The 25299-nt window shown below is 44.0% G+C and overlaps 1 long non-coding RNA gene across 1 annotated transcript; it reads right to left on the bottom strand.

The window, feature by feature from the left end:
* Positions 1-563: 563 nt before the first annotated feature.
* On the bottom strand, positions 564-25299 carry LOC107124761. Its single transcript, XR_001482993.1, has 2 exons — positions 24964-25299; positions 564-1405 (listed from the first exon to the last, which is right to left on the bottom strand). It is a non-coding gene; the product is annotated as an uncharacterized LOC107124761 (long non-coding RNA).

Genomic DNA, 25299 nt, shown 5'->3' with positions numbered 1-25299 from the left:
TAGGTATCAGCCGAGCCAACTTGTACTGCATTGTCTTATATACCTTGTAATCCCACATTCTGTATTGCTCACACAATTCCTTGCCTTAGGTAGTTTGCTGTTCTCAGTGTTGCCCTCATTGTCTTTGAATTTTTGTATTCCTAGTTCTATTGCATTGTTCATTGGACATCTTATGTTGTATCATTTCATCCCCCCCCTTTCTTTACTGTGTAAGCTAAATCAAACCAATTAATCAATAATAATATAAGAAAAGTCATGCTGGATCAGACTTATGGTGAACTAGCCCAGCATCCTGTATCACACAGCAGTCAGTCAGGTGTCTTGGAAGGCCAACAAAGAGGTCAACGAGGCAAAGGCCTTTCCCTGACATTGTTGCTTCCTTGCACTGGTATTTGGAGGCTTACTGCCTCTAAATGTGGAGGTTCCCTTGAGTCATCATGGCTAGGAGCCACTGATGATGGATCTAATTCCCTTTGAAAGTCATCTATGCTCTTGGCCATCACTACATTGCATACCAGATCCTTTAGAACAACTTCTGCACTAGAATCTTACTACTTAGTGACTACAAAAATCACTGCATGAAAAACTAGCTGACTTTCTTTCACCTTTGGGACTTGTTCTCATGGCGATTTCTATTAACTGGAATTAAGGGTAGAGGAAAATACTTCAGCAAGGAAGGTATTTATCTCCCTTCTCTGAAAGGTAAGTGGGAATTTAGCACCACTGACTGCAAGACTGGGATCGATACCTGGCTGACACCCTTATCAGAAGTGCAGATGGCAATGAACAGAATTGTATGGTTGTACTGCAACAGTCAGAAGTGCATCAAATGAAGTTCTGAACCCTTTCACCACAGGTGCGGGAAGGTTCCTTCAAAAGTTTTGCCTTTGATCTCTCTGAGGCAACACTATGAAAAGACTCTGTCCATTTACAATGATCCTAAATTGGTTTTGCAAATGAAAAGGTGTCTGTCTCTCCTTCCAGATTCCCAGATGATGCCTTCCTGCATATCAAGCCCCCAGGCTAGTCTAGGGCCTTCCTGGAGTTCAGGGCCACACCTTGCCCTGGCCAACCCTTTTGCAGATCACACCTTCCACAGATATTCTCCTCTCCCTTTTCCTCAACCTTTGCAGTGCATCATCCCAGTTTTATCTTTCCATGGGAGCATAATTCCTTAGTTGCAGCTGTGGGCCCCTTTCTTTTGTTCCTAAAATAACAATAGCTCTTTGGGTGACTTAAGCGAAACTGTAGCCTGCAATAAACGCGGACACAGAGCAATCAGATTAATCTCTCGTTTGGCAAATGAATGCAGGGAAGCCTTTTTCCTTTCTCAGAAGAGGTAAAACCGGTGCCCACTTGAAACTGCACGGATTCCAGGACCCACACGACACAGATTTGCCAGTTTCTGTAAAAGAAAAAGAAAAAGAAATTATTGTAGAAACAAAGCGACTCCTTCTTACTTTGTTCTCTCCGCTTGTTCCATCAGAGAGGCTCAGTCTTGTCCAATTCACGTCACCCAGGCCATTAAAAAAAGAGATTTATTAAGCAATGCACAGATAGTTCTAGGTTGTGGCTAGATCGTCCTGTGCAGCCAGGAGATCACAGCCTGGTGCTGGCAAGCCAAATTTGCCCTGTCCACTGCCATAGTGGTGACGGAGGAGTTGCTGGCACATGAGCAGCCTCCTCTCCATGAGGCCTGATGATTTGCCATTCATTTACACTGCACAGCCATTGATCGGGATCTACTCATTCCAAAACTTGCAGTCCTACTCCAAAACACACAACTTGGAATGAAGTTTCATTGAAATCAATATTGAGAGTTGAGATACCTCAGTTGAGACAAGGCACAAAACTACAGTTGACTTCTGGATTGGGTTTGCAGACAGTCACTCCAGCCTTGATTTGACTGAACGAAGGCTGTTTTTCATTACCTGTGCTTAGAGTTGCCAACCTCCAGGTGGGCCCTGGAAATCTTCTGGAATTACAACTGATTTCCAAACAACAGAGATAAGTTTCACTGTAGCAAATCCCACTGAGGCCCCTCCCAAACCCCACCCTCCCTAGGTTCCACCCCCAAATTGAAGAAAAAGGGGTGAGGACTCAACCCAAAATGTAGCTGTGAACTAAGAGGGTCAAGCTAACATATAAATTATATTAAAAATACAAATATTTGTTAGGGTCTACACAAAACTCATACATACATACGGTTAAAAGAAATAGTCTAAATATCAGACTCAAAGCTTATATCATCAAAGCTGATAGTTGTACATATCCAATTACCCATCAATTGGATACGTATAACTATCAGCTTTGATGATATAAGCTTTGAGTCTGATATTTAGACTATTTCTTTTAACCGTATGTATGTATGAGTTTTGTGTCCACCCCCAAATCTCCAGGCATTTATCAACCCAGAGTTGGCGATCCTACCAGTATGGTTTCCCTGCCTCCCCTATAGAGACCTTGAAGAGGTCCCGATGATACATTTGTGAGTGTTTTCATAACTGAGGGTATTTGACAGATCAAGATGGGCAGCCGTGTTAGTCTGGCAGTAGCAGTAGAAAAGAGCAAGAGTCCAGGAGCACCTTAAAGACTAACAGAATTTGTGGGGCAGGGGATGAGCTTTCAGGAGCCACCGCTCACCCCTTTGGATACCTGATGCTGTGTGTATGTGCATGCATTCGCACTTCGCTCTTTGGAGTCCAAGTGGAAAATGTGCAGTAAGAAGTGGCCAGAAGAAACATTTGCTCAAGAAAGAAAAGGAGTAATTAAAGTTCTCTCTTCTGGCACAAAGCAAACAGTTACTCTTGTGGTTTCTTGCAAGGCAATTAAAAGGTGAAGCCGAGCCTCAAGAGGCTTTTGAGAGGCAATATTAAATGCATCCATGGTTTGCTTCAGTGCTCAAATGTACATGTAAAAATATCACAGGATTTTTCTTTCTCTCTCTTTGATCTAGCCCAGTCTCAAAAGATTTAGTGCCGAACTGCACGTTATGGAGGAGATCCAGTTTGTTTTGCACCAACAGAAGGGAGAGGAAAGTTTAACTCTTCTCTTCTGCACCGATATCCTGATCAAAATACCACCCCTTTTCAAACTGCGGTTCATTTCACAGGGGAATTTATGGGGCAAAAAGCAGTTGGAGGGAGCACTTGGATTAGGAACACTGGAGGGGAAAGGTTAAACACCCCTCCCTTGCCAATCTCAGTACACTGGCAATACTTCCCGCACTGGCTGTAAGTAATGTAAATAAACACCCAAGCATTCAAGATTCATCATGGATCTCGCTGACAAAATGCTGTGCATCCTCTGGCAAGAACTGGGTCGAGGTTTTTCAAGGCAAGTCAGGGGTTGAGAGTATCTCCTGGAACCCTTGTGGTGACATTGAAGATTATAGGATGGAGTTCATGCAGAGGGATGACATTCAATTGATCAGTCAGTAATTTATTATGGTTATGGACCAGCTGAATAAAACATATTTTAGCAGAGTAGTTATTAGAATACATATACAATCATCCATTAAGATAGACAGACAGACCGATGATAAATTGATAGATAAGCAAATATGCATCATTAAATCAAAGAAGAAGAGGAGGAGGAGGAGGCAGAGTTGGTTTTATACCCTGCCCTTCACTACCCGAAGGAGTCTCAGAGCAGCTTAAAATCACCTTCTCTTCCTCTCCCCACAACAGACACCCTGTGAGGTAGGTGGGGCTGAGAGAGCTCTGAGAGAGCTGTGACCGGCCCAAGGCCACCCAGCTGGCTTCATGTGGAGAAGGAGGGGGGAATCAAACCTGGTTCTCCAGATTAAAGCCCTGCCGTTATTAACCACTACACCAAACTGACTAGACCTTGGTAAATTCTAGACTGTGTAGACCTTGGTAGATTCTGGAAGCTGCACAAAATCTGGCAACCCTATCCAAGATTCAAAGTTCAAGGACTGCAAGAAGAAAGAAACTATACCATTCCTCTGATATTCCTGGGATAGTTTTGGGAGGATGGGTGTAATAAGGATATAGCTAAGATCATTTCAGAAGGGGCACATGTCCAGACGTTTCAAGTTCTCCAGTAGTGCAAAGGTATAATGCCCATGAAGCGGCACACTGCAGTTAACTCCTTTCTAATAAAGCAGAAGGGAGAACATTGAAACAGGCTAAAGTGAAAACTCTCCTGTGTTTGGGAATAAATAAATTAGCTAAATAGGGAGATGACATTGAAGTGTATTGTCCCTGGCAGCTGCTTTGTTAACTGACAGGTCTAGCTGCATCGCCAGCTGAATGTATATTTCCTAGTCGATGAACCTATTCAGGTCATGGGGGATGCCTCTTTGGGGTTAAAGACTAGACAATTGGAATGCACAAACCTTGCAAGCCTTACTTGCTCAGCCGGTTGACATAGTGGTTTCTCCAGTCTGACATTTTTTATACTGCCTCCAAAGGCTTGGACTCATTCATTTTCGTCTACCACCCCTATCATGAAACCTCCCAAACCTAGTTTGGCAGACAGTTAGGATTTCTAGTAAAACTGGATTTCAGCTAGACCAGCAACAAAACTGCACTGGCAGACCTTCAAAAACTCAACTTTTTGAACTGGAAAGTTCTTCCCTTTGAAGGGAAAGCACAACAAAGGTCTGGTAAGCACCTTAAATTTCAACAAATCTATTGTGGTGTGAACTTTTGCAGAAAAGAGACCAATTCCATCAACAAATGGGAGGCTTGAAAAGTCATTTTCGTATCGTATGTTAATTGCCTTAAACACAGCAATTGCCACAAGTGGAAATATTAAAAAATGGCATTGGGGAAAAAAATGACACTGCACATTTGCAAGACAATTTTAGAAAAGAACACCTGATGGAATATGTATTCTCTGGCACACATTTCACTTCTCACCCCTCATTTCAAAGGCTCATTTCAGGGACCTTCCCAAATGATTGGGAGAAGTTCCCCTTACACATGAAAGGCTCCAGGCTGAGAGAAGACATTTACAGATCCACGGGGAGAAGAAAGTGCCAGGTAAATCCAGTGCAGAGTCCACGAAAAGCAGCCTGAGATTACCATTTGTTCCATTCACTAAATCAAACATTTGTTCCTCCTGCCAGACAAGAGGGGAAAGAGAAGGGGCGGGCAGAAAAAGAGCCTTGTGTTGCTGTCAGTCTTCCCCCCCCCCCTTCCCTGGTGCTTATCTTTTGTGCCACTATTTATTTTCCTTCTTTGCCGTGCAAATAACCAACCATCTTCCAGCAGGCTGAGCCCAGCCCTTTTGTGCCCTGAAGCCACTGCTGTGTCTTTTCAGAGAAAATTGATTCTTTGGAATGCTGTGTGTGCACATACTTATCTGAGCCCTACAGCCCACACCTGCTGAACAGGTAAACCAGATCCGTAGCAATGGGCCTCCACAGCTACATTCCAGCTTGGCAAGCGATTACTCTCTAATTGCTACCTGTCAAACAGGTAAACTAAGCTCTTGGACCAAGTCCAAACAAGCGCATGTTCCCACGAAATCCTAAACCTCCCAACCTTTGACCCCCAGTGCAAGCCCACAAATTATTTTAACCAGGTCCGATTGGAAAAAGAGGATTGCATTCTCAACCAGTCGCACAAAGGGCTTCATTCCCCTCTGTGGCAAAAAAAACCTACCCTGCCCATGATAAATTCCCATTGTGGAGCATGGAAGAAAGGCAGCATTCCAGAAAGGAGCAGTCATTTGCTGCATCCAGGAACAGCAGATGTCTCCAAAACCAAAGCTCATTGTCTGTATGAGGGCGATAGTTACTGGCGGTTCACTAACACTGGGATGCCAGGAGACCAAGTTTCCCGCGGCTAAACGACTTCTGCTTCAGAGCCATGCTGGGGGCAGGTAGAACAGGCACTTCTTGTTCCTTTCGATTGGGTTCGGGCTTGCTCTCTTACACAGTAGCAGAAGAACAGGAGTAATGTACTCTCAAGAAGGGTGCCTTTCGAGCAGAGGCGAATGCAATAGCAATGCTGTTGAGCAGTTAATTTCCATTTGATGTGTAAAATATAAATTTATCTCAGGGAAATGCTTAGAATATCTAGCAACTGGGGGAAAGCAAGGTGGGCCTCTGCCAGTCTGAAGGTCCCAGTCCTGTGTGCAGCACAACTTTGGGAGAGGAGCAATAATTTCATTATGTTTAGGAGGCCTAAATAAAAGCAAGCGATTTCTTAAACAGCAAAAGGAAAGACCAAGCTACTGTGCTGTAAATGATGCTGCTGCCTTATACTGAATCAGACCTTTGGTCCATCCAAGTCAGTATTGTCTACTCATACTGGCAGTGGCTCTCCAGGGTCTCAGGCAGAGGTCTTTCACACCACCTACCACCTGATTCCTTTAAGTGTAGATTCCAGGGACTGAACCTGGGACCTTCAGCATGCCAAGCAGATGCTCTACCCACTGAGCCACAGCTGTAATGATAGTCTTTGATTGTTTAGAACTTTCTTTAATTTTTTTTTTAAATTATCACTATATCTCTATATATAAATAATTACATTTTGTCTTTACCTCACAAACCAAGAGTCTCTAAGAGAATCATAATAACTATGTAGCCAAGAGGATGAGAAAAACAAAGCCAAAATGAACAAAATACTAACCTTAAGTAATGTGGGTGGTGGTGGATAAAACATATTGGGGTCTAAATAACCTCAACCTAGTGAAAACTCTCATTTAACAATGCAACAGCTACTGATGTTATGTTGATGCCACAGTAAAGATATGTGAAACATTCAGAAATATGTAGTCATCCAGATTTTGAATTAAAGAAAAGGTATCATGGCGTCTGCAAAATTTTGCCTACCATTTCTGTGAATTTATGCCTACAGGGAGGGGCCATGGCTCAGTGGTAGAGCATACCAGGAGAGGGTCCCCGGTTCAGTCCCCAGTATTTCCAGTAACCATCAGGTTGTCGATGATGTGAAGGACCCCAGCCTGACACCCTGGATGAGCCACTGTCAGTCTGACCTTGATGGACCAATGGTCTGATTGAGTATAAGGCAGCTTCATGTGTTTGTGGATCCATGTATGCCTCTGTATTATATAAGGAATAAGCCCCAGGAATTGTTCAGGAGAGCACTTTTATAAAGTCAGTAGGGTTCTAAATTTAATATCTTCAACATTTTTAGGCTGTTTTCTGCCTCCCCTTGCATTATAATATTGTTTGTTGTTCATTGTTTATGATGATGATGTTTTGTTGCATCATTTTTAATTGCGTCATCTAGTTCTATTGCATTGTTTGTATTTCAGCCAACCTGAGTCACAGCAAGAAAGGCAGACCATAAATGAAGAACAGCAAGTTAAGTAAATAAATCTGAGTAGTCCCGTGTAACCTGGAGAATCTTCAACTGTGCAATCCTAAACGGAGTTACACCATTCAACATCCACACACTTCAATGGCCTTAGAAGGGTGTACCTCTGTTTAGGGTTGCCCTGTAAATAACCCAGCCGTGTGCATACAGGCCATCTCCATGAGTCTTTCCTGAAGACTCAGTACTGTGTGAGAAGGGAGGTATATATTCTGTGGGGTGGGGCACTGACATGTTCTCCCCCTGGAGCTGAACCAGTTCTAAGGCAAGTGGGTTCCAGGTGGTTTGGGAACATCAAAAGGGCATCTTAATTGGGGTCTATTTCCCCCCCATGTCAGATTAGTGAAGTGTGTTTAAAAATAAAAATTGCAGGACAGTTATGTCAGACTGTGAACACCATACAAAGTGAAACTGTTAAAAACATCAGACATGATGGGAAATGTCTAATGCTGGTGCAATTATACCTAATCGGGTATTACAAAACATCGTCTCTTCCACAACCCCAACCAACACCACTTTACTAAGGATCCAGACTATTGCCAGAACATTGCTTTGTTTCCTTTAAACAAAGAGCACTTTATAACACTGCAGACCACCTTTGCTGACACAGCAACTGCCTCACCAGGAGCAGCTGACACACAAAAGGGATGAAAAGGGGGGAAAAACAACAACACAGGCCAATTTTCCATTCTTTTAATCATGCCGAACATTTCTGCACATTCCCTCCCTGCTACCATGAACAGTGATGCCGGTATTTGTGGGTGAGAGGACTATGGAAAGAGCCATGGCGGTGCAGTGATTCTGGAGTTAGACGCCGGTCGGCCATGAGAGGGTGACTTTGGATGCGTAATTCCTCCTCAGTGCAGCCTACCTCACAGAGTTGTTGCTGTGAGGATGAAATGGAGGATGGGAGAGAATAAATGATGCACATTGGAGCCAAAAATCCTAAATATAAATACACATTGATGGGGTCTGAACTGGCAGAGACTGAGCAAGAGAGAGATCTTGGAGTTGTAGTGGATAACTCACTGAAAATGTCGAGACAGTGTGTGACTGCAATAAAGAAGGCCAATGCTATGCTGGGGATTATTAGGAAGGGTATTGAAAACAGATCAGCCAATATAATAATGCCCCTATATAAATCAATGGTAAGACCTCATTTGGAATACTGTGTGCAGTTCTGGGCACCACACCTTAAAAAGGATATTATAGCTTTGGAAAAAGTGCAGAAAAGGGCAACTCGAATGATAAAAGGGTTGGAACACTTTCCCTATGAGGAAAGGTTAAAGCGCTTAGGGCTCTTTAGCTTGGAGAAAAGACGACTGAGGGGTGACATGATCGAGGTTTATAAGATTATGCATGGGAAAGAGCAGGTAAAGAAAGAGGTACTTTTCTCCCTTTCTCACAATACAAGAACTCGTGGGCACTCCATGAAACTGCAGAGCGGTCGGGTTAGAACGGATAAAAGGAAGTACTTCTTCACCCAAAGAGTGATTAACACATGGAATTCACTGCCACAGGAAGTGGTGGGTGCTACAAGCATGGACGGCTTCAAAAGGGAATTAGATAAGCATATGGAGCAGAGGTCCATCAGTGGCTATTAGCCACAAGGTATAGCTAGGGGCTCTGGGGCAAGTGATGCTCTGTCATCTTGGTGCTTGGGGGGGGGCAACAGTGGGAGGGCTTCTAATGTCCTGGCCCCACTGGTGGACCTCCTGATGACACTGGTATTTCTGGCCACTGTGTGATACAGAGTGTTGGACTGGATGGGCCTTTGGCCTGATCCAACATTGGCGTCTCTTATGTTCTTATGTTCTTATCACCACCGTGAATCTCTTGGAAGAAATGTGCGGTAAACATGTACTAAATATAACTAATGTATATTCCTACCTTTGGGGAACTATATTTACCCAGCAAGCCTAGAGGCAGCACAAGAGAACCAGTGTGGTATAGTGGTTGGACTTGCATCTGGGATGGCCAAGCATGAATCCCTACTCTGCCATGGAAGCTTGTTGGGTTACCTTGGGCCACTCACACACTCTCAGCCTAACGTACCTCACAGGGTTGTTGTGAAGACAAAATGGAGGAGAGGAGAATAGTGTGAGCCACTTTGGGTCCCCACTGGGTAGAGGGGTAAGGTGAATAAATAAAACAATCAAACCAGATAACCGGGAGTTATCACTTCATTATGGGTATGGATTTCAATGATATTCTGATCCCAAATGTGGAAGGAAGATCAGATCAGTCTTCCAGTTTCCTATTTCTACAGTAAGGAAATAGGTAGTCTTCAGCACCCACATCCCATGGTGCTTCCCAGGGACATAACAATAGCAACAACAATAATAATGCATGCAGATGCAATGCTGCCCTGAGATTCAAAAGCTAAGGGGAGGCCCCCTGAAATTTTGGGGGAAATTGCAAATCTATGCAACACTTACTTTAACACCCAACCTAAACTTATTTTATTGCTCTTAGAATCTAAAATGCATCATTTATAACTCAGCATATACAATTGTACTGTTCGGGATATTTATGGAGTTTAAGAGTATAAATCCCTTTGTTTCTATAAGGAAAACTGCAAATATACCCAGTGTTTCAGAGACAGCTGCAAACTGCTACACCCTATGCTACCTTAGCATACGTATCTTAAAATTTGCGCTCTGAGAGGTAGGAAAGCATTAACATTGAAGTTAGAAAACAAATTCTGTAATAAGTAAAAGCAAGTGTATTATTTGCACACATACATACCCACACATAGCCATGTTATATAGCACTACCAAAATATTTGGATATCAAGTTAAAACTTTATAACACTGAACTCTTTAATAATGTATTATCATTAAATACATTATAGTATATTAACTGTTGCCAGAATTATTCACATTGATACAATAAACTTATTCTTTAAAATATATTTGTATGGACCTTCAGTGTATGTAGGAACAATCATTATACAATGCTATTATCATATAAAAATTTTCATACCACACATTTTGAGTAAAACATTCCTATAAAGAAGAGAAGAAGAAGAGATTGGATTTACACCCCGCCCTCACTTGGAGTCTCAGAGCGGCTTACAAACTCCTTCCCCTCCCCACAACAGACACCCTGTGAGGGTGGGTGGGGCTGAGAGAACTCTGACACAAACTGCTCTTTCAGGAACAGTTCTCCCAGAATAGAGTCCGCACACTAAACCACTACACCAAACACTGCATTCATTTCAAAATGAGGGAAAATAGGAGCTTCCCTAAATTTCCCAATTGAAAAACTGAGCAGTCCTCAGATTTTTTTTTGCTATACACTGAGGAGGAAAAAATCTTGTCTTAAGAAGCATCCTACTCATTCCAAATAGTCCATTGGAATTCCAGTGCCCCCCCCCTTTCAAAACATTTTATCAGAAAAACTGGGGGGGGGGTCCTTCCTGGGGAAATTCTGAAGAAAATTACATTTCTTTTTTTCTTGCTCCTCACATCTCTAATGCCCCACGGTTACTTCCAAAAAGGGGGGGGGGGGAAATCCATTAGCCTATGAAACAGTCCTAGTTTAGGAAATCAGGAATGTTTTGTCCGTAGCCCATTTATAAGTCAGAGCCAGGGCTGGCATTGATACAGCACCAATCAATGTTCCCTCTAAGCTGTGGAGTCTCATGAGCAAAAATTCTACTTTGTGAGCTCCTGGCATTAAAGCTGTGAGCGAGCGATTTGGCTACTGCATAAATCAGTTTGCTCTGGAGCCATCCTTCCTGAGCTGAGACAAAAACGTGTGAGCTGGAGGCTAAAAAACTGCGAGCTAGCTCACACTCACTCAGCTTAGAGGGAACATTGAGCACCATCCTCCTGTATTACCCCTGTTGGGTTCCAAGCTGTAGAGACTGGTGGGGCCATGGGTAAAGAGACAGAGCCCCAGGAGCTCGCAACACAGCGGTGAGACAATTCAGAAACAGTTGCAAGCACTTCCTCTTGCAGCATTTCAGCGCCATGTTTAAATCAAGTTGCCAGCCTTCTGTGCGCACAGTCCTGACATGCCGGCAGTGAAGGCACCTGTGGCTATGAAAAAGTAGGGTTGCCAACCTCCAGGTGGTAGCTGGAGACCTCCTGGGATGACAACTGATCTCCAGGCAACAGAGATCGGTTCGCCTGGAGAAGATGGCCACTTTGGATGGTATATGTTTGGCATCATACCCAGAGCCTACCTTCCGAAGTGGCCGTTTCCTCCCCAAACCTTCTCATTCTCCACTCCCTAAATCTCCAGGTATTTCCCAGCCCAGAGCTGGCAACCCTGTAGTATGCTAATGCTTGAATGCAGAGGGGCCAGTGTTCCAATTAAACATGATAAGGGACTGTCTGTTTGTGGTGTGTTCTGGTATGCCCACACAAGCATCTTTAAATGGAGCATCACAAAACCATGCATGTGATCTTGTTATTCAGGCATAAGAACCCCCATAGTAGACATGGGGAATATTCATAAATACGGCAAAAGTGTTTTAACACATTGCATTTGGAGATTTAGACTTCTCCGGTTTATATTTTATTCCTAAACAAGAGGGAAAAGAAAGAATGATATGGATTTGCAGATTAGAAGAGTTCCTGCCGAAAGTTCCCCAGGTTTTCAAATTTGCAAAATGGCAGGTTAAGCTTTTTAGCACCATGTCTAATTACATGGTACACTGTTTTGCAAGTTGGGCATTGGAATACATGTTTAATATTCGCAGAATTGCACTATCGCTTTCTATTGCCAACACACATTTGCTTCATTGCTCTTAGCAGCAGTCATATTTGGTCACATGGGGGCCTTTTGGAGTGCGCTTCACTTGGATTAGGTGGAGACTGGGAAGGGCTCATGTCAACTGTCAGCCACTAATTAGTGACTAATCCTTCGGAGTGAAATTCCCACACATCATCAAGGCATCCTTTCCCAATTAGCATCTCAACACCCAACTCTTTGAACAGTGTGTGTATGTTTTTCTTTCCCTTCCTAGTTCCCTAGGCTGATATAGATTAATCCAATTTGGATATATACAAAAATTTATCACCTAGAAATTATCCATATGGACCAAACCAGCCAGATCGGCATGCAGCCTTGTTACTCAAGTGAGCAGGATTCCTTGCAGACTCCAGAGGGTTTGTCATTTTCATCTGCTGCAAAATAACTGGCCCTTTAAAACGTAACAGACTGATACTGCATTCCTAGGCAGAGTTATTGCAATCGAAACCATTGACATTAAGGGGCTTAGACTGGAGTAACTCTGCATAGGATTGCAGGGACCCAGCTTGGCGTCGTAGTCAGAGCAGTGGATTAGGATCAAATCCCCACATTTAGATTCCCACTCTGCTTTGAAAGCTTGCTGGGTCGCCTTGGGCCAGTCATACACACCTAGCCTTGCCTGTCTCACAGAGCTACTGTGAGGATAAAATGGAGGAGAGCAGAAATGATGTAAGCCACTTTGGGTTTTGAGCCAGTTTGGTGTAGTGGTTAAGAACGCGGACTCTGATCTGGGAGAACTGGGTTTGATTCCCCACTCCTCCACACGCAGCTGCTGCTGTGACCTTGGGTCAGTCACAAGTTCTCTCAGCAGCAGTTCTCGAAAGAGCTCTCTCAGCCCCACCTACCTCACAGGGTGTCTGTTGTGGGGAGGGGAGGGGAAGGGAAAGGAGATTGTAAAACACTCTGAGACTTTGAGAGAAGGGCGGGGTATAAATCCAATCTTGTCTTCTTCGCCTTGGGGGAAAAGGTGGGGAAGATTCATGAAGAAAATGAATAAATAAATTGTACTGTTTGTGTGGAATATGCTTTTGTGATCTAGAACCCAATTCATCAGATGCAGTTGCGGTTTGTTGGGGTTCCGCTTGCTCAGTTCCACTGACAGAAATTCCTGACATGAATTTCCCCGACCCACTGCAGATTAAATGTTACCACTTTGCTAACCGTGGTTAGGAAATTCGTAGTCTGGAACACGCACACACACACACTCTGTTCCCTCTCATTTAGGGTTGCCAGGCCCTCCCCCACGGAGGCAGGGGTCCCCCTGCTGCCAAGCTCTACCCCCAGTCACCAATCAGCTGGCTGGCTGAGGGGGCTTGCCAGGAGAAAGGAGAAGGCCTAGACCTCCTCACGGTGTCACACAGGAAGTGACACCATCATGCCAGCGACATTCCGGTGACACTCTGGTATTTAGGCAAAACCCCTATGTTAGAAGTCACTTTTACCGTGGCATTTTTGCCCAAATCCCAGAGTGTTGCCTTGACATCATTGGCATGATGATGTCACTTCCTGTATGACAACAGCGATGATCCCTAGGCTTTTCTCTTTCTCCTCATAAGTCCCCCCATCATCCCCCATTGGTTGCCAGGAGGGGCGTGGCAACCCTACTCTCATGGTTCACGGGAACATCCATAGCTAGCGCCAAAAAGGAAAGGAGGGAATTCATCCACGAGATGTTTCTTAAGTGTGCTTAGGAGATGGGGAGCGTTACATCTGTACCACACTGCTAAGTCACCTTGAATCGTGAGTAAAGGCGGAGTATAAATGTTTTAATAAATGAATAAAATAAAGACACTTTGTTACCCCAAAATATAGTGACCCCACTGTGCTCCGTGTCTTGGAGCAGAAGTAACTCATGCTGCCACTAGACTCCAAGATGGGGCTATGGAATCACCCCACTCTTGCCCTCCCCCCCCCCGGCTTCCATACAGGGGCAGAGCACCTCTGCAGCCCACCTTGGAGTATGCAAACACGACTAATGTGGAAGATAATTCAGAAAAGAAATCCAGTGCAGATTTTACTTTCTATTAAAACAATTTAAGATTCATGTGTGAAAATGCCTTAGGTGTCTGAAATGCTGACTGCGCCTTTTCTTTGTACAATTGATCAGCCCTTGCATTATTACACATTTTACAACGACAGCAGTTCCCAGGCTTGAGCTTTCAATAAAATGTGTCAGATTTATAAATACAACTGGGCTCTTCTAACAAGATTTTTTAGAATAGTCTAACTCGACTACTCTCAAGTTGTTCCCTATGATAACAGTGCTGTTGGCTGGCTACCTCTGCAAGTTCCCAGTGTTGTATGGTGGTTAGACTAGACCAGAGGTGTTGAACTCATTTGATACAAGGGCCAGATGTGACATAAACATCACTTTGTCAGGCTGGGTCATGTGCGCCATAAAATTTAACATGAGGTACTGGAGTTATAAACTTAACCTTCCAGGACATTCAGTTGCTAATCTATGGCCCCGGTCACATGGGAGATTTTGGCCGGGGAGAGGGACGGATCGGGGGTGCAGCAAACGGGCGCGAGCACACCGCAACATCTAGGAATCGGTTCGCACCCGTCCCCGATCCATCCCTTCAGGCCAATAACGTGCTGTAAAAAAGAACCACCCCCAGAGGAGGACTTACCTGGGACGCCGCATCAAGCGCGGCCGTGAGATCGCCGGCGCGCTCTTCGTTCGTAGCAATCCCGGCTCCCGGCCGAACTGCGCATGCTCACACATGCGCAGTTCGGCTGCCTCGCTTCCCTGTCAGTGGCTTCCCCCCAGGCATCTGATCATGCCAGGGAGGAAGTGTGCAGCGGCTCAGGGGATCTATGTGATCCCACCACATAATGAAGCTCAAGACAATGCATCCTCCTGGACTGAATTGAGGCCTAGGTTTCTTCTATTGTTACCAATGCCTGCTATTGTCATCTGAAATCACTTTACTCTCCAAGATATATGGACAGATGGACTCACATTCTAGCTGTATCTAAAGAAGTGAGCAGTGACTCGTGAAAGCTAATGCCCTGCCACAAATTTTATTAGTTATTAAGGTACTACTGAACTCTTCCTCTCTTCCACTAATAAAGATTGCAAGCTGTACTGTTAGGTGTCCTCCCCCCCTCCTGTCTGTTAGAACTGGAAAGGGGGATCTCTCTCTCTCTCTGACTCTTTCACTCCCCTCCCTCTCTCCTCCGAAGTGTGTGTGCAAACAAAAAATGATACCTAGAATAAAACTTTGTTGGTCTTAAAGGTGCCATGGGACTCTCCTTCCCTCCCTCCCTCCCTCCCTCCCTCCCAGACTCTTGCTCCCTTTCACTAATAAAGATTGCAAGCTGTGCTGTTAGGAGTCTTCCCTCCCCCATCTGCTGGAACTGGAAAGGGAGATCTCTCTCTCTGGCTCTTTCACTCCCCCTCCCCTCCCCTTCTGAAGAAGTGTGCTTGCACAAGAAAGCTTATACCTGGAATAAAACGTTGTTGGTCTGAAAGATGCCATGGGACTCCGCCTCTCTCCCTCTCTCTTTTCCCTCCCCCTCCCTTCCTCCCCAAAAGGCAGCCAATTGAGGGAAGGCAGGCTTGGTTTTCCTTCTCTCCTCTACAAAGCAGGAGAGGAGAGAGCCGGCCAAAAGTGAGCTGTAATATAGGAAGCAGATGAGAGCCAGTTGCTTGCGGGCCAGATAGGAGTCCTGCAGGGTCTGGTGCTGACCTGCAGGTCATATGTTTGACACACCTGGGCTAGACTGTGGGAGACCCAGGTTCAAATCCCCACTCCGCTATGGAAGCTTGCTGAATGAATTTGGGACAGTCACAGGTAGTTGAATGAGGAAGAGCCGAGGAACTTGGAGAGAGGATTCTCCGCATACTCTCCCGGTCAATGTACAGTCAGAAGAAATCCATAGCAATTTAACTCGCACAAAACCAATGAAACTTCGCAGAGGTGCTCACAGAGGCCTGAAGTCCTAGTGCAGCCTCAGAGTTTTTCCTCTTAGCTGTTGCTACCAGCATTCATCTGCACAGATTAGGAGTCATTTTCTTGGGTGGAATCCCAGGACCAAGTTCTATTGATCCAAAGCCAACTGAAATAGATCAAGGCAGAAAACATCCATTTGCTCTAATCAGCCTTTAGAGCAGACTATCTGCAGACATTGCACACTTCTTATTCCAGAATACTTACATGACTTTGTTTGCCACTTTGTGAAGTGGCTGAAAGGTAATAGGGACAGTGTTATTTTATTTTGCAGCTACAAGAGGCACAAGAGGCTACAGTGGTTATAAGAAGAGCTGGTTTTATACCCCAGCCTTCACTACTCCAAAAAGACTCAAAGCGGCTTACAATCACCTTCCCTTCCTCCCTCCACAACAGATACCCTGTGAGGTAGGTGGGGCTGGGAGAGCTATGAGAGAGCTGTGACTGACCCAAGGTCACCCAGCCGGCTTCATGTGGAGAAGGAATGGGGAATCAAACCTGGTTCTCCAGATTAGAGTCTACTGCTCTTAACTACTGCACCAAACTGGCTCCCCCACCTTTAAGCATATGTTCTTGTGGGAAAATGTATTTCATAATGTGCATGTCTTCAGCAAGGGGCAAGGTAAAGGAAAAGTTTGACAATGTCTTTAGGTGGCAGAGAGATAGTAATGTTGTGTCAACAGCTCGTGAATAACCATGCTCATGTATGCAAATTCCATGTGCTTGATCCAACTAGAGCCTGAAAACAAATAAGCATGCGTCTTTCTTGCCTATACTATTGTGGACAGCCAGTGTGGTGTGTTGGTTAGTGAGCTGGACTGGGATCTGGGAAGCCCAGGTTGAAACCCGCACTCTGCCATGATTCTTGTGTGGTGGTCTTCAGCCAGTCACTCTTGCTCTCAGCCTGAGCTACCTCACAGGGTTATTGTGAAGATTAAATAAAGGAGGGGAGAACCATGTAAACTACCCTCACCTCCTTGGAATAAAAAGGGTAGAAATGTACTAAAAAAACCAGACATCAAGCATGCTCATCATATTGAAGTGCAGACCATACCGGTGGTTTTGGACACCCAGTAGCAAAGTTTGTTAATTTAGGAGCAAAAATTTGTTAACCTCTGCTCCAGGAAAAGCAGTCGCAAAGTCAACCTGGCATCACTGTTCTTACCACCCAATTCATGTGGGCTTATCTGCATCATCTCTCTTTCTTTCTCTGCCTAGCTTCATTTCCCATTTATATGCCATCGAGGCAGATTATCTTCCCAGATGGCTGAAATAATATTCAACAGGGCCCAGAGGCACTTTGACTTCTGAACTTAGTGTCAGGCTTTTGTTAACAGCAGCTGGAAAGCAATTTCCGAGAAAGTTATGACCAGGCCCTTTTAAAAGGCCGTCTTAAAGGATCAAACAGTTCCTGCCAACATGTTCCGTTCGCTTGAGCATCCTTATTTGGTCTTGCCTTTGTCAGAAAGTTCCAGAATTTCTTCCATCAGTTAAGCTGACAGACGTTAAACTTACATGGTTCATACTGGCTATTCACAGATCTTTCACACTGTCACTTTTACAGTTGCTATAGGGCCCTAGGGAGAGCACACAACTTGCATGCACCCTCATGTCAATAACCACCCTGTAGGTGGAAAGCTAGTAGATCAAGATGCAAGCCAGGCTGAAAATTTTCTGCAAGGCAGTCACCTGAAACTTTTAAAAAACTGGAGTACTTTCAAATGAACAAAATCCCTCTGAGATGATCTAGCTGGTAAGCTTAGCCTACTCCACAGTCATCTGTGAGCACAAAATGGGGGAAGGGGTAGAACCCAGTTCCTTGGTGGGAGGGCAGAGTACAAATGAAAAACGCTATTAAAAGAAACACAGATGAAAAGCTAGGAGAGCACAGATGCTAGATTTGCTGCCAAATATTACCTACACAGACACTATAATCTTTAAATAAGTCATCACATGATTGATTAAATGCATGCCAATTAGTGTCTAAAAGCTTTTAATCAGTGGACAGCCTCAAGGTAGGATTGACAACACGGGCTGTGTGTGCATGTATGTTTCTCTGCGTCCTCTGTTTAAGACGAAAGAATTCTAAAACCAAGTTCTTAAGGAGTCCACATGCCTTAAAGGTATGGTAGAACTAGCAACTTATACTTGTAAGCTGCCACAAGATGCCCAAGTTTTTGGCAACGGTATTCTTGAGTAGCCCAGACAGTACCATTTGCACTGGCTCATTATGGAGAAAGCAAGATTACTGCAATGGGGATATAGGTGCCCATTCTTTGTAAGGCTGCTGCTGAGCCTCTGGCTAACTCTGGTTACATTACTACTGTTTTATGGGTGTGGTGTTGTTGTTTTTCTTGCTTACATGCTTATTTTATGATGAATCTAATTCAACTGATGATTTTGAATCCCTTGGAAGATTTTTGCAGGATACGTGTCACTTCATAAATATAGTTTCAGGTGGTAGCTGGGTTGGTCTGCAGCAGAACAGCCAGATTTGAGACCAGCAGCATCTTAGACACCAACAAATTTTTCAGGATATGAGCTTTTGAGAGTTAAAGCGCCCTTTGTCAAATATACCTTCATAAAAATAGATAATAATTATTGTGTGCACACTTGAATGCAGAATGCTGAAAGTACTGTCTCATAACAGCTGGAAGTGTCTTACTGTAGCTGCGTGAACATATTACTCCTTCCATTGGATCTTGTTTTATACTGTCCTTTTGTAGCAAAATCCCTCCCTGCCTTTCTGTTGTATATATATAACTGGCCTGATAGATTTACACTCCTGTGCATCTGATGAAGTGAGCCCTGACCCACAAAAGCTTACGCGGAAATAAATTTTTGTTAGTCTTTGAGGTGCCTGCCATGAATCTCTTGATGCATTTTGCAGTTATCTATTTGGCAGGTTTCAGCTAGCACGTAGATGCCTATCAATGACACAGCAAGCTTTATATTATTATTTTTTTCTATGGTGAGGTCTAAGTTGGTGGAAAGACACAAGCTATTATGCGCATCCTGCTCCCCAGTGTATTCCTGGACCTCTTATCTGAGTCAGCTGTCTCCTTGCATCCCCGTGCTGCATATCACAGAGCAGAATATTAACCCTTGCTGAGCACTCTCAGAAAATTATAAATCTTGGACTTCCGGTTTAAGCGTTTCGCCGCTCGGACGCATCCCATCTTGCTCTGATGGGGACGCGCCGAGTCCCGGCTGACGGGAGGGGTCCGTAGGAGACCCTCAGCCTGGGGAGCTGAAGAAAGCCTCTTCCAAGGCGACGGCCAAGGAATTGAGGCTCACCTTATCCCTGAAAGGTACCGTTGCCAATATGGAGCCAATATGGAGCCAATATGGCACTTAGAGACGACTGCTGGAGCAAGCGACCATGATCAAAACTTTAAAATGCTTCCAAAAGATCTCCAGGTCTCCAAACTGTGAGTTAAGCAATGCTCAGGTGAAAAAGCGAAACGACCTTGGTAGTAATTGGAAGCGCCTAAGTATGAAGCATGGAGGGAGAGGGAAAAAGATTTAAAAACGGTTTTAAATCAGAAATAAAAAGACTTAGAGCTAAAATAAGCGCATAAGAAGTTAAGTGAATGCAAAAACTGCCAATATATACAAAGTGGATTTAAATCGTATAACTTTTGCCTTGTTTTGGAAAACTTGCTTCTTGTTGATATTATCGCTGGGAGAGGATGGTGGGCGCCGGAGAAAAAACTGGTGACCGGAAATAACATACCAAAGACTCCCTCTCAGAACCAGGAAGTAATTACAGACTTTTCTTCACTGTTAGCAAATGCACTGTGCCCCCAATGGTACAGATGACTAACCTCAACACCAAACTGGGTAATGTTCAAAAACAACGGAATCAAATGAATAAAAGAACCTCAGTAACCGAGAAAACATTGGAAAAAATGGAAAAACAGACAGAGTATCAACAAGAGAGTAGATGAGGCAGAGAAAGAAAGAACCTCCGATAAAACGCAGTTAATACAGCTCCAGCGGGAAAGATCTAAGTATGTTCTACGTTTCCATGGGATCCCTGAAGAGAAGAACAAGGACCTTTGGCGGAGGCTTCATTAATGGATTACAAACAGGAAGACCTATTGAAAGAGATGGATGCAGCCTACAGGACTTACCTGGATTTTATAAAGAAAAATAAACTCCCAGGGGAAATCTATTTAAAATTCACGAAACAATCTACTAGAGAACTGGTATTAAAATCTACAATGGGAAAACCCTTAAAAATTAAGAATGAAGAGATAAAAATACTAAAAGACATTCCCTTTGAAGTCAGAAAACGGAGGAAACTATACAGGATGCTTACTCTCACTCTGAAAAAAAAGGGAGTACCATATTGATGGTTATTCCCGGAAGGACTGAGCTTCAATTATCTGGATAAAAAATACAAAATTGATTCTGTTCCAAAAGCGGAAAAATTTATGGACCAAATGTTCAACTCAAAATATAAAAAGAAAGAAAAGAACTCAAAACCAGATCAGGAGGAGGAAGAAGAATCCTACTCACAGGATTCAAAAAGCACTACTTCCACATCACCAGAATCATTGGAATCGGAGAAAGGAGAAGCCGCCCCCAAACTCAAGAAAATGAAGAAACACAGGAAGAAAAGACTCTAGAACAAGAACAACAGTTCTTAAAGGCAGAATTTGTGCTAAGCTATTAAATGCATATTCTTAAAGTAATACTGTAATGAACCAACCTGTATACCAAACTTGTATCATTAGGTTAATAAGCCTTACTTTTAGCTAATTAGATCATGACATGTATTAGCTTTCCTTTCCCCAAATCCAATAGATGAAATAGTTTAGAATAGTAGCTTCCTTTCAAGTAGATTTCGTGTATTAGTTTGTCCTCTTCCCATTTCCCATAGCTATCGTGTTAGGGTTTTCGTTTCCCTCCTCCTTCCAACTTTTAGTTGTAGTTTTTGTAGTTTATAGAAAATGCAAATAAAAAATCCCCTTCGGGGGGCATTAAAAAAGAGAAAATTATAAATCTTATTGCTTTCAGTCAGGCTGAGGACAAATGCTGCTTAATAACAGGGCAACCTGAACACACCAGCCTGCTTCTTTAACTGTCTGAAGCTCCCAATTGTTTTCTTAATAAACAAGGAGTGTACTGAAGAACTGGCTTCCTTATTCCAGTAAAAAAAGGCAAACAGGCTCAAAATTAGCGGGTTTATTTACACTCTCCACAAGTCCTCCTCTGCCTTCTTACAAAAAATCTAGGTAACTCTGTTTTGTTCACTGTTCACTTTATTTTTGCTAAAACACTTTGGGTTTGATATGGTTCAGATGTTCTGAAGATATGCATATGTTTAGTTAAACAAGAGCATGTTTATCTAATGGTTGTGAATGAGAATGATAAGGCCCTAAGATTTACCATGCAGTCCTAACCAGAGTTACACCCTTCTAAATCCACTGAAGTCAATGGATTTATAAGGGTGTAACTCTGTTTAGGATTGCAGTGAGAATTTCCATTTCTTTAGCTCCCAAATATCAGCCATAGCCTAAAGGGCTTGGGTGTACTTCTCTTTATCTAGTTTACTTCCAAATTAAGCTTGGACTATCTTTAGTTTGATAACACCTGTCCTTCTTGCCTTTTATTGTAAGCCTTAGAAATAAAACACATTTTTCCCATTAGAATGCAGTGTTACTTAGTGAATGAAAAGTTGTGTTTTATTGGCCACACTTCCTGAATTCTTGATTGTATTTGGTTTGACGCTTAGGGACTCAAAGAAGCAATGAAATAAAAGGACAGTCCTAAATGCACTTAGGGAAATCTACTGAAAGTCAAGTAAGAGATAATTTTGTAAGGATGTTCTGAGATAAGAACAATAGGACTGGAAAGACATCAAGTCTAATCTCCTACTTCCAAAAGCAGGAGCCCCATCAATGCTTTCCTTACCACCCCAATGCCCATTAATTCACATAATCACAGATCAGTGGCAGCAAGCAGGAGTTAGTATATAAAAATATGAAGATGCCTTAAAGTCAGATAATTCCTATGAGGAAAAGCTAAAGAGTCAGGGCTTTTCAGTTTAGAAGAAAAGATAACTGGGGGATGTTACAAATTTACAGTAGTCCACTGCCCACTTTTTAAATAAATACAACTGATGTTGAGTCCACCTCCCCTCCACAGGATTATCTAAACATATGAAGCTGCCTTTTCCCAGGCTTTGGTTCATCCAGCTCACTACTGTTTGGCAGTGGATCTCCAGGGTCTCCATCCCCGTCTCCCCCACTCCCTGGGATCCTTTTAAATGGAAATACAAGGCACACAATTAACATGCTATAGGATAGATAACTCAAGAAATTCAGACCAGTTTGCCTGCCCTAGGATTAGCTCCCCCTAGCCTAACCCCCCTCCCCAACATAAAATGGTAAAAGGATGACTGCCGTTTTTAACATACAGGAAGGATTAAGAATAAGTGCTACCTGTTGCAAAATTAGCAGCTGGCTTTGCATCTGGGTCTCCTAGCTGGAGTCTTGGCACAACAGCCAACAGAGAGATAGCAAAGCATAGAGGTATGCTAAGACAATGGGCTGTTCAACATCTGCACTGCACTACACAGCAAGCACAAAATGCAAACTATTAGCATCTTTCATCCCATAGATTTGTCTGCAGTTCCCATAACACATAATTTTAAGCACTTATAATTTGTAACCTTCGTTAAGACCTATCTGAATACCTTATTCTCTGTCCTCAACTGGCGAGTACAAACATTGCTACTAATAGTGTGCACTGAAGCAAAATATGCACCCATGAAGTAAACTGATCTGAAAACTATTGCCTTTCACCTTGGCAAAATAATGTCACAGCAGAATTACAGCTGTTATGCAAACAGGCTTACCAAAGTGAAAGTATGAGAAATGACTGTGGATTGGAACAGTAAATAAAACTTGTGCAGCCTGTTCTTATCCACATTTACTTAAAAGGAAGACATACTGGGTTGAATGAGGCTTCTTCTCACCCAAATCTGTATAAAAATGCAGTTGTGAGCTCTAGATGCAAATCCTAGGCTTTCAGGTAGAGAGGTAAGACTTTGATCTATCTCTGCACTGCTGGTGGTGTAAAGATTTTTAGTTCACCTGACCGTTGGCTGAGTGGCAAACAGACAAAAAAAAGTAACAGGGACTTTGCAATTATCTGGAAAGGCATGGAAGCTGCACCGGACTTTTTTGATTTTCAGCTTCACTTGTGTGCCATTTCAGTTGACATATTCATGCCAACCGTTAACTTAATCCTTTATGTCAATTTGTTTAGGATTAGGGTGGTAGGCCCAACCCCACTTCTTTGGAAACATGTTTAACAAAAGTCAATGGAACTTACTGTGAAATAAAACCTGTTTCAAACTTAAGTTGCATAGTATTATAAGAACCACTTTGCAAGACCGTAGCAAGAATTCACCCAGCCCAACTATGCCTCAAATAGTAGCTAGCTAGAAACTCACAAGTTAGGCATAAAGATGATGGCATGCGACCGTGCCCAGCACCGGATATTCTGAGGAAGACTGCCTCTGAAAATGGCAGTTCCATGTAGTCATCTCCATGGCTGACAGCTGTTGGTTGATCTATCGTTCATAAAGCTGTGCACTCCTTTTAAAAAGTCATGCAGCCACTGCCACATCTTATGCTGGTTAATGCCAGAATTGTATGAGCCTTGCAAACAATCCCATAAAAGCCACTAGCCTACAAAAATGTTTCACCAGCCCATCTCACCATGCAAATCAATTTTCAATAATTTGCAGCACATCAACAGACTAAAAAGAAGAATTCTCTCTCATAAAATTTGCAAATGCTTCCCTCCCAGATCACCTGGATGCAGGGAGCCAAGCTTTTCCCTACAGCTATGTGACCAACAGCTTATTTTACAAGCCTGGATTGCTTGCTAGCCAGCCACGGTCGGCCACCTAAGAGAGGACCTACAACCAAGCACTTACATAACCTCCCGTGGGAACAAACGCTTTTTCTTTGCTAGCAAAAACAAGTGAGCTGCACTTCATGAAGCTGAACAAAGGCAGAATACGAGAAATGCACTAGGCATTCCTCAGAAAATATTTCACCTAAGTTTATAACTGAGTATAAGGACCATTTTTACCCCGGTTAACTGGGGAGATTGTAAAGAGGGTGGGGCTGGGGAGCGCAATCAAGCCCTACCCACCGTTATCTAAAGACCTCCTCAAAGCAAGGGGGGAAAACCCTGTACAAACAGCGCTTTACGGCGGCGCAGAAGTCAATAAGCGTCCTTGAGGGAGGCCTGTAAATCCTGTCGCCAGTTTTAAAACAAAAGCCACGAGGGAGGCAGCGTCTGCATGAGAAAACCAATAATGCCGTATGGAAAGGTCACTGAGCTACTGCCCATTTCTGCCACTAGGCTCCTGCGCTGTAGGTCCACACGCGGGCTAGCGCATTGATCTCTCTGCTGCGTCTTAGCGCCAATCTTTCACTCTTCCCAAGGGCGAAGTTACAAGAGCTGGTGGGGACTTTGCAATGCCTTGAAAACCGCTCCGAGATAACGCGGAGAGAGGCTGAAAGAACCACTCCCCCGGCTATGTCCCAGGCCCGTGGAGTTTCTCCTTACTCGCTCCCCCTTCCTTGATGTTAGACTTCCTTTCGGGCATCCCCCACCCCTCCAGCTAGTGCAGCTCCTGGAGTCAGGACTGGCCTGGTCCGGCTGTGTCTGTCTCCCTCCGAGCCCCCGCCCTGCCCGCCGCTCTCCTTCCATCAGGCCAGCTCCGCTTTCTCCAAAGTCGCGAGCAGAGTTCGCGCAGAGTTCTGAGCCAGGGCCTTACCTGAGCGCGCCTCTTCCAATGGCTGCTCACCTGAGAGCCCGCTCTGCCCAATCAGCTCGCGGCTCGTCCCTCTGCCTTGTCTCCTGTAGTGAAAGAATCCAGCTTCTCTTAGGAAAGTTACCTGTAGGCGCCTTTAGATTTTGCTCCTTCCCTGCTTGGTGCCCTCAGCAGCAGGGGGAGGGCGGCCGGGGCGAACCAGTCTCCTTTCCACATGCGAGGGGCGGGGAGAAGGGGGCTTTACCTGTCCCGCTTCTACCTCGACGGCTGGCTGAGGGAAAAGTAGAGGGGGGGAAGAAAAGCAGAATTACCAGTAGCTCTGGTTCTGCCGTCCCGGGCGCTCGCTTTCCCTCGCGCGCGCACACACACACCTTCACCTGCACAGACTTGAAAGTCCAGTTTCACCAGAGAGACTGAGGCACCTGGAAAAGGGGAGAGAGTTCATTGGATCAAACATGTC

This window comes from Gekko japonicus, unplaced genomic scaffold (genome assembly GCF_001447785.1).
Source record: "Gekko japonicus isolate JY-2015 unplaced genomic scaffold, Gekko_japonicus_V1.1 scaffold555, whole genome shotgun sequence".
NCBI classification, from domain to species: domain Eukaryota; kingdom Metazoa; phylum Chordata; class Lepidosauria; order Squamata; family Gekkonidae; genus Gekko; species Gekko japonicus.
This window is presented reverse-complemented; position numbering and strand designations above follow the sequence as displayed.